The following is a 19875-nucleotide window of genomic DNA, read 5'->3' on the forward strand; positions in this document are numbered from 1 at the left end:
GTCAAAGAGGTGAGTTTTCAGGAGGATTGTAAAGGTGGGATGGCAAGTGGACAGACAGAGGGATATATATAGAGAATTTTACAGAGCTTTGGTCTTCCCAATAGAAGAGGCAGGATGGAGTCAGAGGAACGAAAAGTTCTGTGATGATGGGGGGGGTGGGGGGGCGTTGAATTTAGCATTGTGGGGCTGGGGGGGCGGGGGGTAACAAAAATTGGGAACGGTGAGGAGACGGAGGCATTTATGCACAAAGAGGAGAGCTTAAAATTTAAGGCATTGCGGGACTGGGAATCAATGAAGTCTGGGGTTTTGGACAAATGGCACTTTAAACATAGGATATAGGCAGCAGTCTAATTTTGGGTGGTAATCTTCATAAATTAGGACCATATTATACAACATTTGGATGCATACAGAAACAGATAGATTGAGCAGATTATTTGTTTCAGATTTAATACATTTTATTGTAACTTTGTTCAAATGCTACATAGCGATATGGAAATTTACCACATGCCATGAAAGCATCCAAAGCTGTTCTTAAAAACCCTCTAACACATGCAAAGTAGTTTAATGAACAACTCAACCAAATAAGTCAGTTTGTTCCTGCATTAAATTAACAATATCAGAAATAGGTATTGGAAATAGACCAGAGCTTCCTCACCCGCAATTAATTGGTTTGGTTTGTAAACTATAAGTAGATACAGCAACTTTTAAAAATAGCTTGATGCTGTATTGCAAAGCTTTACACGTAGTAAAAGAGACAAATTTTTTGAGCAAGGTAAGTTTCCAAGAACAGACTTATGCCAAAATGGAAATTGAATATGAGACAGCTATACGAGGGCATAATTTTTTGTTCGCTGTGGCCTCTGGCTGAACCACAGATATGATAGCTGATTTGGCTGGATGTTCAAATTGAAACTCCTTTCAATCAGCAGGAAAAAAATGATATAATATTCTGTTGAGTTTTATCAAGAAATCACATTTTGAAAGAAAGTACACTTACGTATTTCAAATTAAAACTGAAAATGCTTGAAATACTCAGCAGGTCTGACAGCATCTGTGGAGAGAGAAACTGAATTAATGTTTCAGGTAAAAGATCATCAACGTTTACTCTGTTTCTCTTTCCACAGATGCTGCCAGATCTGCTGAGTGTTTCCAGTGTAGTTTACGGATCTGAAACGGTTAATGTTTGAGACAGTGAGAGTAACTCCTCCCACTGGCGTGGTGAAGAAATGGTAGTCACATGAGTATTAGGCTTGGAAGAAGCTCAAAGCATCATGAGAGGTGTTAGCTGGACAAGCTTAATGAGAGTGTAAACAGTTATGTATATAAAATAAACATGTTACCATTAAGCCATACCAAGACTCAGAGGCATCTGTAAACAATGCTCGAACTATGCTAACAATACACAATATGGTGACAACTGTGAAAACAGCGAGAAATTATTGAAAGACTTCACCTCACACAGTAACACCAAGAAGATGGCAAATCTCGAAGGGAGACTGCGAAGAGCTCCAGAGTTGCTCTGTAGCTGAAGGAAGACATGGACAGTTGGTGAGTCAGCTGTGCAGACATTCAGGCTGCACCACAGAAGCGTGGTGGGCTGCAAGCAGAACCCAGGTCCAGTGATCAGGCTGCAAGTCACAGCACCGAGAGATGGTTGGGGATCAGGTGAGAAACCTTTTGGGAAAGGGTGTGTTTAGTGTTTAACGGCACACTGGGTAAGTGAGATGGGAAGAAAAAAAGTTGATCCCTTGCAATGGTGAGTCCAGAGTCGGCGGGCACTACTCGAGGAGACTGCAGAGGAAAAACACAAGAACACCTGAAAAGAGCAGGAAACCTCCAAAAAGAGTGGGAACATCTGCATTAAAGCAAAGAAAAAATTATTAAAAGGAAGAGAAATCCTAAAGCGTTAGGAAAAAATTGATTCGAAATACACAATGTCTGAAAGCTTCCAGAGTTTGGAAGGACCAAATCAGATACAGAATTGGTCGATGTGATGAAAAAGATTTCTGAGATTTAGAATAACTTCTCAGCTACACACTAAGTCTGAGGCTGATCAAGTTGATACCCTATTATACTCCCTGGGTGCAATTTCTGATGACATAATCGTAAGGCAAGGTATAAATGAGGCTTCAGACCAGTTTGACGATATGTTACAAGCTTTCGACAAATAGTTTAATTTAAGAAGTAATAAGATCCTGGAAAGAGCAAAGTTCAATAAAAGAGTCCAGAAGCTGGGCGAATTGATGGATGCTTTCATTAACAATTTGTACAGAGTGGCTGAGGAATGTGAGTATTGAGAACTGAAGTCTGAGTTGATCAGGGATCAAATAGTAGTGGGAATAGCTGACAAGACATTATCAGATTTCTTAGTCAAAAGAGGACCTCACTTTGGAGAAAGGCAGAGGTCAGAAGACAGAATAGAGCTATCCTGTGGGCTGAAAAGAAGCTTTGGATCAGAAAGAATCCGATGATGGTATAGTTCCTGAAGCCCAGGACAGAAAAGCACTCTACAGATAAGAAGGTACACTCGGGGTGGGGAAAGATGCAAGATGCCATGAAATCCTGCCTGCGCTGTGGAGCCAGAAAAACCCACAGATGTGAACAGTGTCCTGCTAATAAAGCTAAATGCTCTAATTGCAATAAGACAGGCCATTTCGGAAAGATGTGCCAGAACAAGACATCTTCTCACAGAAATACCAAGCAAAAAGCCTTCACACACAGAGCTCTGAATGAAGTGGAAACGCTTCCATTGGAATCCAAATCAAGAGACGTCCTAGGGAAAGTAATGACCCTAATCAGGCATTCTGGACAGCAGAAATTTATGTGAATGGACATATTACTAATTTCAATTTGGACACAGGTGCAAGTGTCACAGTTCTGTTTGGACTAAGATCCATGGTTGTCGACACATTGCTTACAACCCACTGACACTCAGTTACACAGTCCAGGAGGGATTGAACTGAAAGATGGTATATGTTCAGGGAAAGATGCAAACGTCCGCTGATGAATTATCAAGAGCAACTGTTGACCTACCGACACAACAGGATGTTAACTTTGTTGAAGTATTCACAGTATACAGTGTCGCAATGGCCAGCAAGTACACAGAAACTTCAAGAAATTCATCACGCTCAAAAGCAGCATGATGAATGCATTTGGATACATTGCACACAAGGTTGGGTCAGAGGAACAGTCAAATGGGAAGGTAATGAAACTTTTCTTCAACTTCAGGAAACATTTCACAATCGTAGACTACTTGCTGGTGTACAACGACAGACTGGTCATTCTGATTTCTCTGCGATCGGATAGCTTGCCAAGGATAATCAAGGCCACATAGGAATCACAAAATGCAGAGCACAATTCAATCATCAGTTTGGTGGCCGTGAATATCCAAAGACATAGAAAACATGATCTTCAATTGCCAGGTATGCGCAGTACACAGACTAGACCAGAAGGAACCTCTGATAACTACACAATTTCCAACCAGTCCATGGAAAATCTTACATCATAGTGATTGATTATTTCTCAAAATGGATTGAAGTGAAAAGATTGTACTCAACAACAACAGAATCAGTTATTAGAGCTTCACAAGAGATCTTTGTGACACATGCTATTCCTGATGAGGTGGTGTCAGACAATGGACCACAGTTTTCAAATGAATACTTCACAATTTGCGAGGAAGTGGGGATTTGAATATCTCAGAAGTTCCCCTCGTTACTCTCAATCGAATGGTGAAGCAGAGAGAGGAGTACGAACTATTAAATCATTGATGAAGAAGAACGAAGATCTTCCAACTGCACAATTGAATTATTGATCTACTCCATTGTTATGTGGACTTTCACCTTCAGAATTGTTGATGAGGAGGAAGATAAAAACTCAACTTCTTATTCCACCCAGAAAGCTACTTCCGGGGCTAGATGTACAAGACTACAAAAAAGTTCAAGACAGAGAGAAGTCTTACAGAAACCAACAAGCTCGCAATTACAATAAGAGATTTCGTACCAGAAACCTACCAATCTTAAAGAAAGGAGAGAAGGTACAGATGCGAGATCTAGGTAGAGTCATCCAGAGAGATGAAGCTCATCTGAGATCTTATGTAGTACACATTCTCAAGGGTACTATATGCCAAAATAGGAGAAACCTTATCCCTATACCTCAAACACAGCAATCAGTCATTTATCTGGAAGAACCAGATGATGATCAAGAAACCTAGAGACAACAGGATATTACAAACATTGGTCAAGGCCATCCAAGTCATCAAACAAGACTTTTCAGAAAGACTACTGACCTTCTGAGTCTGACTAGAACATGATCAGGGAGAGTCATGAACCCTCCTGACAGACTGAATCTGTGATGTCAGAGACTTGGCGAGAGATGGGGTAGTATGTAAAGTCAAAATGAATGAATGTATACATATCAAAAAAAAATGGACAAAGACTTTGGGGGGGGGGTGGGGGTAGATGTCGTATAAGGGTCTGAAAGGGTTCATATTTGAGACAGTGACAGTAACCCCTCCCACTGGAGTGATGACGATGTAGTAGTCACATGGGTATTAGGCTTGGAAGAAGCGAGAAGCATCATGAGAGGTGTTAGCTGGACAGGCTTAATGAAAGTGTAAATAGTTATGTACATAAAATAAACAAGTTACTATTTAGCCATACCTAGACTCCGAGACATCTGTAAACAATGCTCGAACTATGCTAACAGCAATGAACAACATCCAGCACTTACTGTTTTTATTTCAGATTTCCAGCATCTGCACTGTTTTGCTCCTACATGTTTCAACCCTGACTTCATAACATATCCAAAACAATTAAGTAAATATCTTACCATTCAAATTTTGATCAAATAGCTAAAATGCATTTTATAGGGTTATTGTTTAAGTATTGTTCTTTCCACAAATATGACTCCAAGTCTGCAACTGTACTGCAGTCACTGGCTTCAGATTGTGAGCAAAGGAGTGATTAGTCAGCAGACTAGATACTGCTATGTAGCTATCACTCAGTGTTGAATGATAAACGAGCTCTGATCTTGGGTGCTTCAACAGATGCATAGAGCTCTGATCCCTCCCATCCCCGGTAATTAGTTTATAAATTTCGGAGCAGAGCATCCACCTTTTCCTGGCTTTAAAGAGGAACTTTGTAAAATGCCCAGGATGACTTTGCAGCAAGCCGGTAGAAATTCAAATCTCTTTGGGTGAGCCTAATACCAGTGACTGCTGTGGTCTTGGGAATTAGATTGGGACCTTAATCTCAATATGTTGCCACATTGTACCAATAGTTTTGGATGTTACTTTCGAGCTATCTATCGATGTCAGTATAACTGCAGCTTTAGTAAACTAATATAATAGTTGGTGACTATTATACCATCCATTTTACTCAAAGTCTGACCATTTCTGATGAATTAGTGCCAATCCAGTCCACACAATAAAACTAATTTAGGTCTGGACAGTTTAATGTGACTACTCTGAAAGAAAGCAACTTGGTGAATTTTGCATTTTACTGGATAGCTCATTAATTATGATAAAGATATTTAACAAACACCATATTGGGACAATTATATTTGATAGATACTTCAGTTTTATATTTATAGTCAATTAACAGAGCTTGCCAAGATTGAAGTAATTAGAATAGTTTCAAGTCATGATTTTCTATTGACTTAAATATGTAATGTGTAGCCTGAAGTCATACATTGGAAGGCTGCAATCCTATGAGTTTCCAGGTCATTATTTTTTTTTAGGAAACATGATACTTTAAGGTACAATCCCATCAAGTTTGTCAGAATATGTTGTTCTAGCACTTGGCTAGTAACCTAATCTAACACAATATCAAATGGCAACAAATACACATCTCCACTTTTTGGCTGAGCTGGTAAACCATCTACCCTCTCAGGAAGACTTAAAAGATCCCATGACACTACTTGAAGAGGTTCAGAGGAGTTTTCCTTAGTGTCCTTGGCAATATTTACCCCTTGCTTACCAATAAAATGGATTATCTGCTCATTACTACATTCCTATTTGTGAGACCTTGCCATGTGAAAATTAGTTGCTGCTTTTCCTCTGTTACATCCTGAGGTCATAAATGCACTATATAAATAAGAGTTTTTTTTCTCTCTTTATAGATATTACATCATTCTGGATGGCGGGACCATTTTCGAATCGCAACCCTGATCGCTGCAGTTCCCAGTCAGGCATCAGGTCAAATATGGACAAGGAAACCTCCTGCTGATTACCACCTACCGCCCTCCCTCACATGATGAATCTGTACTCCTTCATGTTGAACACCACTTGGAGGAAGCACTGAGGGTGGCAAGGGCACATAATGTACTCTGGGTGGGGGACTTCAATGTCCATCAACAAGAGTGGCTCGGTAGCACCACTACTGACCGAGTTGGCCGAGTTCTAAAGGACATAGCTGCTAGACTGGATATGCAGCAGGTGGTAAGGGAACCAACAAGAGGGAAAAATGTACTTGACCTGGACCTCAGCAATCTGCCTGCCACAGATGCATCTGTCCATGGCATTATTGGTAGGAGTGACCACCGCACAGTCCTTGTGAAGACAAAATCCCGCCTTCACATTGAGCATACCCTCCATCGTGTTGTGTGGCACTACCACCGTGCTAAATGGGATAGATTTCGAACAGATCTAGCAATGCAAAACTGGGCATCCATGAGGTGCTGTGGGCCATCAACAGCAGCAGAATTGTACTCAACCACAATCTGTAACCTCATGGCCCAGCATATCCCCCACTCTACCATTACCATCAAGCCAGGACACCAACCCTGGTTCAATGAAGAGTGCAGGAGAGCATGCTAGGAGCAGCATCAGGCATACCTCAAAATGAGGTGTCAACCTGGTGAAGCGACAACTCAGGAGTACCTGCATGCCAAACTGCGTAAACAGCATGCGATAGACAGAGCTAAGCGATCCCAAAACCAACGGATCAGATCTAAGCTCTGCAGTCCTGCCATATCCAGCCGTGAATGGTGGTGGACAATTAAACAACTAACTGGAGGAGGTGGCTCCACAAATATCCCCATCCTCAATGATTGGGGAGTACAGCACATCGGTGCAAAAGATAAGGCTGAAGCATTTATAACAATCTTCAGCCAGAAATGCCGAGTTGATGATCCATCTCGGCCTCCTTATGAAGTCCCCAGCATCACAGATGCCAGACTTCAGCCAATTCGATTCACTCCGCGTGATATCAAGAAATGACTGAAGGTACTGAATGCTGCAAAGGCTATGGGCCCTGAAAATATTCCGGCAATGGTACTGAAGACCTGTGCTTCAGAACTAGCTGCGCCCCTAGCCAAGCTGTTCCAGTACAGCTATAACACCGGCATCTCCCCTGCAATGTGGAAAATTGCCCAGGTATGTACTGTACACAAGAAGCAGGACAAGTCCAACCCGGCCAATTACCACCCCATCAGCCTACTCTCAATCGTCAGTAAAGTGATGGAAGGTGTCATTAACAGTGCTATCAAGCGGCACTTGTTTAGCAATAATCCGCTCAGTGACGCTCAGTTTGGGTTCCGTCAGGGCCACTCAGCTCCAGACCTCATTACAGCCTTGATTCAAACATGGACAAAAGGTCTGAACTCAAGAGGTGAGGGAAGAGTGACTGCCCTTGGCATCAAGGCAGCATTTGACCAAGTATGGCATCAAGGAGCCCTAGCAAACTGAAGTCAATGGGAATCAGGAGGAAAACTCTCTGCTGGTTGGAGTCATACCTAGCGCAAAGGAAGATGGTTGTGGTTGTTGGAGGTCAATCATCTGAGCTCCAGGACATCACTGCAGGAGTTCCTTAGGGTTGTGTCCGAGGCCCAACCATCTTCAGCTGCTTCATCAATGACCTTCCTTCAATCATAAGGTCAGAAGTGGGGATGTTCACTGATGATTGCACATTCGGTCAAATATAACTCCAATTTGGCTCCTGTTCTATTACAACTTGGTGACTGTTTAGTTTATGGCAATGACTGTCTTGACAAGATCATCAGCAGAGACAACTAAATTAAGTGGAAACAGACCACAACTCTTTAAGCCAACGACCATACATAGGTCCAAAGTCAACATCTTAACAAAGATAATAACAACAAACTTGCATTTATATAGCGCCATTAATGTAATAAAACATACCAGGGTGCTCACAGGAGTGTTATAAAACAAAATCTGACACCGAGTCACTTAAGGCGATATAGGTTTTAAGGAGCATCTTAAAGAAGGAAAGAGAATTAGACAGGCAGAGAGATTTAGGGAGGGAATTCCAGAATTTAAAGCCTCAACAGCTGAAGGCATGGCCATCAATGGTGGAGCAATTCAAAATCTGAGATGCTCAAGAGGCAAGAATTAGAGAAATGCTGCTATCTCGGAAATCGTGGGGCTAGAGGAGATGAGAGAGAGATAGGGAGGAGTGAGGCCATGGAGGAAAACAAGGATGAGAATTTTAACCGGGAGCAAATGTAGGACAGCGAGCACAGGGTGATTGATGCATGGGATTTGGTGTAAGGACGTGGACAGTGGGGTTTCGAATGGCCTCAAATTTAAAGAGGGTAGATCATGGGAGGCTGGTCAGGCATACGTAGGAATAGTCATTTTTGTAGGTAAGAAAGGCATGGATGAGGATTTCAGAAGTAGATGAGCTGTGGCTGGGGTAGAGTCAGGCGATGTTACAGACATGAAAATAGGTGGTCTTCGTAATGGTGTGAATGTATGGTGGAAACCTATCTCAAGGTGGAATATAACACCAAGGTTATGAACAGTCTGGTTCACCCTCAAACATTTTCCAGGGATAGAGATGGAGTTGGTAGCAAGGGAATGAGTTTGTAGTGGGGTCTGAAGAAATTGTCTTTGCTTTTCCCAATATTTAATTGGAGGAACTTCCTACTCATCCAGTGCTGGATGTTGAACAACCAGTCTGATAATTCAGTAACAATTGAGTCGTTGAGAGAGGTGCTAGTGAGGTAGAGCTGGGTGACGTCGGCGTGCATGTGAAAACTGACGTCGTATTTTTGGATGATGTCGCCAGATGGATAGATCCCTGAGATACCAGAAGTAAGGGTGCAGGAGCAGGAAGAGAAGACATTGCAGATGATACTCTGGCTACAATTAGATGGATAAGAATGGAACCAGATGAGTACAGTCCCACCCAACTGGATGATGGTGTAGAGGCATTGGAGGAGGATGGTGCGGTCAACCTTGCAAAAGGCTGAATGCAGGTCAAGAAAGGCAAGAAGGGATGGTTTCTCTTTGTCACAGTTACTTTTATTTATTTATTTAGAGATACAGCACTGAAACAGGCCCTTCGGCCAACCCAGTCTGTGCCGACCATCAACCACCCATTTATACTAACCTTACACTAATCCCATATTTCTACCACATCCCCAAATGTCCCTATATTCCCCTACCACCTACCTATACTAGGGGCAATTTTTTATTTATAATGGCCAATTTACCTATCAACCTGCAAGTCTTTGGTGGTGGGAGGAAACCGGAGTACCCAGCGAAACCGACGCAGACACAGGGAGAACTTGCAAACTCCGCACAGGCAGTACCCAGAATTGAACCCGGGTCGCTGGAGCTGTGAGGTTGTGACTTTGATGAAAACTGTTCTGTTTCTGTAGCAAGGATGGAAATCTGATTAGAGGGATTCTCACATGGAGATCTGGGAAAGATGGGCATGGATTCAGGAGGCGACAACACATTCAAGGACTTTGGAAAGGAAAGGGTGGTTGGAGATGGGATGGTAGTTTGCAAGAACCCTGGGGTCAAGGGTTGTTTTTTTTGAGTAAAGGATTTTGACGGCAGAGTTGAAGGATGATGGACAGTACACGAAGAGAACGAACCATTAACAATATCAGCTAACATGGGAGACAGGAAGGGAAGTTTATTGGTTGGCAGTTTAGCGGAACTAGGGTTGAGGGACAGGAAGTGGGTCTTATGGACAAGATGAGTTGAAGGGGTAGAACTTCCAGTGACAATCTCTTCAACATCCCCCCCGATCTCCCTGACCCGTGATCTCCCCTCAACCTGCGATCTCCAACTCTCCCCTGATCACCTCCAAACGCAAACTCTTAAACAAACCAACCCGCCGTCCACCACAATCTCTTCAATCTCCCCCCAACCTGCTTCAACAACTCCACTGCCACTTATCTCTCCTTCCTTCCCTCCTCTCCACTCGCGGGCTGCGGACTTCCTGCCTGTCTGTCAGTCCAACTGGCTGCTGATCTGAAGAAACAAATTTAAATGAGATCCCGCTGTTAAATTCAGACCTCTGCATTACCCATATTTCAGAGTTTCTTGACTGCTATGACTCCGTCCCTATTAACATCAGGTCCATCGCTTACAATGCTTTTGCACACTGAATATTTCCTTACACATTGCCTAGATCTGTTGTAGACTAATTGGTAGACATTGATTAACATGATTAATCAAAAGCTCCATGATCGTTGTATCATGTGTCTACCAGGATGGTTGAAGGCAAACTAGATAGACCTTTGGCAGATTTGGCTCCGTCGTAGCACTGCTTCTGAATCAAAAGATTATGGGTTCAGGTCCCACTCCAGACCTTGAGCACGTAATCCAGGCTAATTCCTCAGTTCTGTACTCGAGGTGCTGTCTTTCGGATGTGACATTAAGTTGAGGCCCTGTCTGCACTCTCAAGTGACCGTGAAAGATTCCACTCAAAAACGAGCATAGGAGTTCTCCCTGATGTCTTAGCTAGTATTTATCCCTCAGCTAACTTCATTAAAACAGACTATCTCGTCATTATCTCATTTTTTTTTTGTGGGATCTTGCTCTGTTCAATTGGTTGCCCGTTTCCTCATATTACAACAGTGTCTACACTTCATAATATTTAATTGGCTGTAAAGTGGTTTGGGATGTCTTGAAGCCATGAAAGGTGCTACAGAGTGCACATTCTTCCTTTTTTCTTCTAGCAATTCCTTTATTCCGATGAAGGGGAATGAGACCATCTGGACAAAATAATGTCAAACCACTTCCCTTCAGAGTCAGTTTGCCACCTGATTTACACTCACAGATTTAGTGTTGTTATTAGACCGTATCTACTTTGCAAGGATCTGAAACTGATAGTGTGAATTCACCATGACCTTCCTTTCTTTAATGTCAAAGATTGAACTGTCGGGTAGCTGCAGCAACGACATGAAGCCAAAACACTTCATCCCGACACTAGTTCTACCGCGAATGCGCTTTTAGAAACTTTGTTCTAGACACCCAGTTTCCTAGTTGAAATCAATACTAAATAACTTGGCTTCCCCGTGTCAATTTCCTCCCTTCATATATCTCAGAGCGGTGGAAGGCAGCTCATAATCTGAGGCAAAAAGGAAGACTGAGGGATTACGGCAGAACTAAAAAAGGATGTCATTCAAAAATTGTGTTTAGTGGAAGGAGATACTGAAGGGTACAACATGATGCCCTTGCTACTGTTATGAATGCTGGAATTTGTAGCATGGCTATATTTTAAAAACTGTGATCTTTAATGCAGTGTAAAATGGACTTTCGGAGGAAATATGTGACCTCACAAATTCTGCCCAGACAAAAGCCAAAGGTCTTGGTTACCATGAGAACAAGGAACCCAGATCAAAGGCCCTTTTGAAAGCAGGGTGCAAGGTTGTAACACCTAAAAGACAATGGGTTCTGCTCTTCCAGACTCACAGATTGTAAACAGGGAGGCAAAGACTCTCAAATGCAGATTTGAGTTGCAAATTCTAACACCTAGAAACAAAGGAAGACCCAGCTGGTTTTGCTCTGGTCAGATTTACAATCTCTGAGAATTGTTAAAGGCAAATCACTATTGACTTTTGATATGGATAAATTTGAGAGGCTTTCCTAGGTCTGGGGGCTGAGAGGAAGAAACGAAGACCAGCAGTTAGCTGTGCAGCCTGAAAAGAGAGAGGGAGGCCAGAGGGCCATTTCTGGGGAACGCTGCTTTCAGATCATTGATACAGCAAAAGGCTGCTAAGATTTGAACCCAGTTCGAAGGTTGGAGGTTTGTAGAGGTGAAAAGACCAACAGGGTCACCAGAGATTGCCTTATTAATGGAAGTCCAGTTGAATGTGCTTGGGAGAGATGAGTGAAGAGGACATTGGCTTTGAAGAGGACACTGGGAGATCCAACCCATTGCAGCTGGGAGGAGTTTGGGACTTTCAACTGCAGGGATACCTTTTCAATAAGAACACTGTGTAACATATAAATGTGGTATGGGGTTTTGAATGTGTTAATAAGTGAATAGGAAATACCTTTTTCTGTAATTCAGTGTATTAGCTACCTGCTAAGTACTGTTTAGTTAAAGTTGATTTTTAGCTTAGTTGTTATAGTAAAAGTTATAAAACTTGAAATCTTGTAATTTTTCAGTCAGACTGGGAAGCTCATATCCCTTGTTTCAAAGTTAATTGTCTCCACTGAGATCGTAACACTACATAAAATGGCATTGAAAATGGTTGACCTATGCAGCATATTACTGAACACCAGACTGAATATTACCTTTATCCAACAGTCTTCTGGATTCAATTCACCAAGGCTTAAATCAAGGCTTAAATTCAAATCATTATGATGAAAGAAAAAGTAAATCAAGAAATGGTTTTGAGTGACAAGTAGTATAATCTGTTAACATGCAGTAAGATCAGGAAGTTTAAGAGTATTAACATTTTTTTATCAAGAGTTAGACTCTAACATGAGTCAGCAGGTGTAAACAGGACAGCAACAGCCTGTTTACCGTGCCGATTACACCGTCGTTCTGGCCACTGCCATCTTCAAAGGGGCCTACCACCAGGTGACTGATGCAACTGCCTGTTCCAGGTAGTAGATCTTTTTAACAATGGAAATTGTGCTCTAATGACATTTAAAAAAAGTTCGCTGTAGCACCAGATCCTGTGAGCAAAATTCCCAGCCTACCTTTTTTGAGCCTGGGAAGCTTAATTTTTTTAAAAATTCATTCTCAGGATGTCGGTAACAATGGCACCATTTGTTGCCCATCCCTAACTGTCTTAAGGAGCAGGAGGTGCGCCACCTTTTCAAATTGCATGCAGAAGTTTGATACAACAACTAATTTGCTAGGCTACTTCAGAGGGCAGTTAACAGTCAACTGAATTGGTGTGGGACTGGAACCAGATCATGTAAAGACAATAGGTTTCCAATTGGACATCACTGAACCAACAATTAGAATTTGACAACAATCAGTCAGCATCATGCTCACTTTACTGGTATCAGCTTTTTTCCTCCAGAATTTTTTTAATAAATCCAAATTCTCAAACTATCATGGTAGGATTTGAACTTACATTCTCTGGAATCCAGGCCTCTGAATTATTAGTCCAGTAATATAAACAGTGCGCTACTGTCCCTCCACACAAGCAAGTTATCAGAGAGTGCTCATTTTCATCCTACGTGCTACTAGGAATATAATAATGAGCCCCCGCCCTCAAAATGGGCCAGATGTTGGGTCAACCATATGGCAGTCAAAACTTAGACCCAGCTATTTTCATATTTACAGACCATGGCTGAGTAATTTGACTTCTGCCTGAAATGGGTACAAAGTTGGTAGAGCAGCTGCTCCCCCCGCCTGTTCATGTTGATGAGAGGACTGAACCAAATTCAGATTGTGGCTTCATTTAAATCACACCAGCAAGCTGTGGGCACCAAACAAGCATGTTGATTGTGGGAAATTGGCAGGCTCCCATTTAAAAATGATCCCGGAGGGCCTCAAGTAGGCCAGCAGCAGACCAGATTTATTGTGGGCCCAGAAGGGGCATTCATGCTTCCCTTTGGCTGACAAAACTACACCTCAAAATTTCCTGGGCCATTTTTGGGTCAGCCTCCAACAGTCTGTTCAACGACTGCTGGTTTGGTTGCTCAACTTCGGGTACAACTGGGCAAAGCCAGCATCGTACTCATTCCACCCATCTGTACTTGAATTAAGCAACTGGGATCCTACATTCTAATAGCCTTATGTCTGTTTCAGGTTCCTTGTACATTTATAGGCTCATCTAAATTTTGCATGAGGGACCTTGAGTGTCCCCAATATGTCCATATCTTAACCAGCAAAATGAACTGAGAAGTTTTGAACCGGTTTACTGTATCCTTTCCATGTCAATGTCAGAAGGAAGATAAGAACTACATTGTAATCTTAACTGTGGTACATAGATTAATAGGCTAAGCTACAATTATGATACTAAATACAAGCTTCAACCATCTGTTGTCTGCACAACTCCTTAAAGCAGATACTTTTCAAGCTATCTTAAGAGTGGCAGCAGTGTGTACCATCTACAAGATGCACTGCAGCAACTCACCAAGGCTCCTTCGACAGCATCTTCCAAACCTGCGACTTTTACCGCCTAGAAGAACAAGGGCAGCAGATTCATGGGAATACCACCACCTGCAAGTTCCCCTCCAAGCTACACACAAATCGTGACTTGGAACTCTATCCCATTCCTTCACTGTCACTGGGTCAAAATCCTGGAACTCCCTTCCTAACAGCACTGTGGGTGTACCTACACCCCAAGGACTGCAGCAGTTCAAGAAGGCAGCCCACCACCACCTTCTCAAGGGCAATTAGGGACGGGCAATAAATGCTGGTCTAGCCAGTGATGCCTACATCCCACAAATGAATAAAAAAGAGTGCAGCTACTAATGAAATACTGATAGTATTTTAATGAGTTACACAGGTCACTAAGATGGAGTGTAGAGACTTTGGGAACTTCCCAAATATGTGGATGGGAGCCTGGCTGCTGTTTCAATTCAGTTTCTTCCAATTGGGATGAATTGATTGGACTGACATGACATTTCAATCAGCAAAATTTGAAAGTCAATTTAAAGTTTTTCAGAGTTTAAGGAAAAGTTACATTTAAAACTAAGCTTTGCACCAACTACAGCCATACTGCAACCAGTTCCGATGAAAAGCAATCAAAAACACTTTTTTTTTTGCTTCCTTTAACATCAGTCTACATAGCATTGGCAGTGAAGTTGCATGAAGGCAATCCAAGTTATTTTCAGTGGGATTACTTTAGTTACTTTGGAACAAACCCACTGGGGCAAGCACTGTTTGTTATTCAGAGGACAGCTCTCAATTGGCTTTTTTTTTACTCATTGCAAGATTTTTTTTTCCCCTTGAGTTGATCTACATACAATTATTTCCAATACAAATATTGCATTGGTGGTCTAACAGTGGCTGTAATGTCTCTCTAGTGTTTAAACTGCTGAGGTCTGGGCAAGGTAGTTATGCCTGCCCCTGTCTGAGATAACAATATTTTTACCCTTTTTAGGTATTAGCTTTATGCACAACATAAGAAAAGTAAGCATTCAAACGATGAGCAGTGTACAAGGGTTTATAAGAGAACAACGTAACTATTAAGTTGTATCTTACAAATTGTAAAATGGATAATACTGAGAGGAGATTATTTTAACATGCACTGAGTGCAGAACCTCAAGATAGAAGCCTAACATTAACATGTATCAAAGTAACGTTTGAGATTATATAGAAATCTTTACCCCAGATTATGCTTATTTGGTGAACCCATTTAGAAACAGAAAAAATATAATTTTGAATATTTTACAGAATACTGAGCAATATCTATACAATACAATATCTATACAATATCTATAGAGAGCTTGTTCTGAGCTGGAGCAGGAAGCATTTCTGCACAAAATGATTAAAATTCTCTGTGGCAAGGTTCCAATCTTCCATTTTTGTCTCAGGTCGTACAGCCAACATCTGTTTAGTCAAATTCTTATTCGTATTAGTTTAGAGATTAGGGCGGCACAGTGGTGCAGTGGTTAGCACTGCAGCCTCACAGCTCCAGCGACCCGGGTTCAATTCTGGGTACTGCCTGTGTGGAGTTTGCAAGTTCTCCCTGTGTCTGCGTGGGTTTCCTCCCACAAGCCAAAAGACTTGCGGGTTGGTAGGTAAATTGGCCATTATAAATTGCCCCTAGTATAGGTAGGTGGTAGGGAAATATAGGGACAGGTGGGGATGTGGTAGGAATATGGGATTAGTGTAGGATTAGTATATATGGGTGGTTGATGGTCGGCACAGACTCGGTGGGCCGAAGGGCCTGTTTCAGTGCTGTATCTCTAAAAAAAAAGAATAAAGAGCACAATTTTGTGTTTATAGCTAGGAAGGATGTAAGCACTCATCAGAGGTTACAGATTCTGATAATTCACTACTTCAGTGTTTATTTGGGACTGTATCAAATAATTTGTGGATATGTGAATGCCTATGTATCTGTTAAATTTGTGCATAACATAATGTCTTGTTTATAGATATGTATATTCCCTGAGCATCGAGCCTGGTGTACATTTTATTTTGAGTTCAGGATCAATGCTTTCATATGTATTCAATATCTGAAAACATGAGTCCAATTTTGTTTTGCAACAAAATAAAAGACAGGGATTAGAGGAAAATAACTCTTTGGTTGGCTCGCATACCCTGTCATTCTAAAGTATTAAGAACCAGATGAAATCAATGCAAGACATCTTTTCAAAACATTCTAAATACCAGGTATTTTGAAAGGACTTGAATTTGGTACCTGATTTAATTGTTACTGTCCATGCTTACTTCAAACTCCACAAATTTTATTTAACAAATGACATACCGCACAGTTTAAGATAGGCAGTGCAAAATAGTTGAACGAACATGCATAAAAAGCATTTCGCTTTTCAGATGTCTAATAAAATATTGCTGTGATATTTTGTTTGTGTAATATATATTATGACAGTAGAGGACAATATACAAAACAGTTAATGAGATTAAAAGTGTTTATGTGGGGCTATTTTTTTAAGTCTTAAACCTGGCAGTATCTTCACAGTTCCAAGCATCCTAGTTGAGCCATTTTTCCCATGTTTGTAGCTAACATGCTGTGATATTGAAACAAGCCCTGATTATATTACAATAATTAGTTGATCACCCATGGCATTGCTGTTGTGGGGACAAGACAAAGTGCAATGTTTGGGTCAAGCAGAGCTATAGGACAGTGGATAATTAGGCCCAGGAAGGGGCAGTATGCAGTGCAAATTAAAGAGATGGGGATAGGGGAGGAAAGAAAGAGGGGAGGTGGCAGGAGAGAATACAAGGGAGGCAGATGAGACATCTGATGGTGGAGGGAAAGGGAAATGGGGAGAAGGAGAAGATGAGGAGAAGATGAAGAGAAGAGATAAAGGGGAGAGAGGAAGGTGAGGAGGGGAAGGGAGACAAGTGGAGTGGGAAGAGAGAAGTGGGAGAAGAGAAGGAAGAGAGGAGGATGGCAGAGAAAGAGATAGGGAGTGGAGGTGGTGGTGAGATCAGGAGAGAGGGAGGAAAGAAAGAGAGGAAAAGGAGAAAAACAGACTGTGGGGTAGCTGAGGGGTTTGGACGGAGAGGGACAGAAGCAGGACATCTGGGGTGAGGGGCGAAAATGGTCAGCGGAAACTGTCAACCTCTCTCAGCAGGGCTGGGTTCTGAAATTTCACCTCAGCAGGAGGGAGGTAGAAGGCTGCTTTTTCCTCCATCAGTCTTCAGATGTTTTGCTACCTGGCATCATTTGATTACGACAATAAGGGGAGGGTTGCTAGCAAAATATTTTTACCTTGGACATTGTTGGGGTGGAGGTTCAAATCCCACCACAGCAGCTGGTGGAATTTAAATCCAATTAATTAATAAATTCATAAAAATTTTGGAAAAATTCCAGCTAGTCTCAGTAATGGTGCCATGAAACTATCACTGATTGTCATAAAAACCCATCTGGTTCACTAATGTCCTTTAGGGAAGGAAATCTGCTGTCCTTACCTGGTCTGACCTATATGTGACTCCAGACCCACAACAATGTGGTTGACTCTTAACTGCCCTCTGAAATGGTGCAGCAAGTCGCTCAGTTTAAGGGTAATTCGTGATGGGCAACAAATTGCTGACTTAGCCAGCGACGCCCACATCCCATGGAAGAATAAAAAAAATTACTGGAGCTCCAAATGATAGCTGTCTATACAAAGCTTATACATCCCAAACAACTATTGCTAACTTCTATTTTCAAGGTTTTGAGATTCTGAGACCTTCAATGTGTTGACTTGTATCTAGTCTGAGAGTAAGTCAAGAACCACTCCTAGACTGGAAGTAGCAATCAAATCCTATTTCAAGCTATTTCTCAAACGAACACTTTCTATTTCAGACCCATTCCTGAACTCCAACTCTAAAATTAAAACTAATTTGGTGTGGTCTGAATTTTGCCAACTGAAAATTACCAAGTAGAGTTTTTTTGTAAACAAGATCTTCAGTCAAAATTTTATTCCTATATGAGACATATGCACATTTTCATCTTTAAGTTACTGACACATTTTGTCATGTAGAACAAAGATATTTTAAAAGTAAATTGAAAGAAACAGGAAACAAGTTTAGATTAGATCTATCTGGCACACTTGGCAGGATTGCAGTGTCTGATAGTGAATTCTACATATACTGTGCTTGTGTGAGATACAGGATGGAAAGGGGACCAGAAATCTGTAGCTGTGGTTTGAGGTAGAAACAGCTAATTCTTATTTATTACAATGCGTGAGGAATATTAATTTTTAGGGGAGTGAATAATGGTTGACCTCTGATTAAGGGGTAGGGAATGATGGGCAGTAATTGCTAACACGTTGAAAGAGGGCAGAAATCCATCACTAGAACGAGAGAAGAACTGGAAAAGACTGGTCTAGACAAAAGACAGAACTAACAGTCTTAGGTCATAAAAGATCCAATAGCACAATTCCAAAAGGCTTGGAAACTCTCCAGGTTGTCCCAATCAACGTTATTCTTCGCCTAACAGATTTATTTATCGCATTGTTGTTTGTGGGACTTTATTGAACGTAAATTGACTGCAGTGTTTGCCTGCATAACAATGGTAACCATACTATAATAATTGCTTTAGAAATAATGACAACTTATATCTATATAGCACCTTTAAAGCAGTGAAACATCCCAAGATGATTCACAAGGGCATTATCCAGCAAAATTTGACACAGTGCCCTGTAAGGAGATATTAGGGCAGATGATTGAAAGCTTGTTCCAAGAGGTAGGTTTTAAGGAGCATCTTAAAGGAGGAAAGAGAGGTGGACAGTTTTAGCAAGGGAATTCTAGAGCTTAGAACTTACCTGAAGATCCAGCCGCCAATGGCAAAACGATTAAAATTGGGGATTCTCAAGATGTCAGAATTAGAAGAGCAGTTATCTTGGAAGGTTGTTGGACTGGAGAAGTTTAGAGGTTTAGCAAGGCCATGGAAGGATTTGAAGACAAGGATGCAAATTTTAAAATCGAGGCGTTTCTTAACTGGAAGCCAATGTAGGCTAGTTAGCAGAGGGGCGATGGGTGAATGGGATTTGGTGCGAGCTAGGACAGGAGCAGAATTTTGGAGGGTAGAATGTGGGAGGCCAGCCAGGAGCTTTTGGAATTGTCAAGTCCAGAGGCATGGATGACGGTTTCAGCAGCAGATGAACTGAGGCAGGGGAACAGACAGGGGGTGTTACAGAGATGGAAATAGGTGGTCTTAGTGATGGCGTAAATCTGTGGTTGGAAGCTCAGCTTGAGGTCAGGTATGACTGCAAGGTTGCAAACAGTCTGATTCAGCTTCAGATAGTTGCCTGGAAGAGGGATGAAGTTGATGGCTAGCAAACAAAGTTTATGATGGGGACCAAAGACAATGGCTTCGGTTTTCTCAAAATTTAGTTGGAGGAAATTTTAAGTCATCCAGTACTCGATGTTGGCAAGGAATATGCCAATTTAGAGACAGCTGAAGTTCAAGAAAGGTGGTGGTGAGGTAGAGTGGTTGATGTCAAATTACATGTGGAAACTGTCATTGCTTTTTCAGATGATATCACCAAGGGACAGAAGGTCCCCAAAGGACACAAAAGGCACTACACAA

The sequence above is a fragment of the Heterodontus francisci genome, chromosome 17 (genome assembly GCF_036365525.1).
Source record: "Heterodontus francisci isolate sHetFra1 chromosome 17, sHetFra1.hap1, whole genome shotgun sequence".
Taxonomy (NCBI): domain Eukaryota; kingdom Metazoa; phylum Chordata; class Chondrichthyes; order Heterodontiformes; family Heterodontidae; genus Heterodontus; species Heterodontus francisci.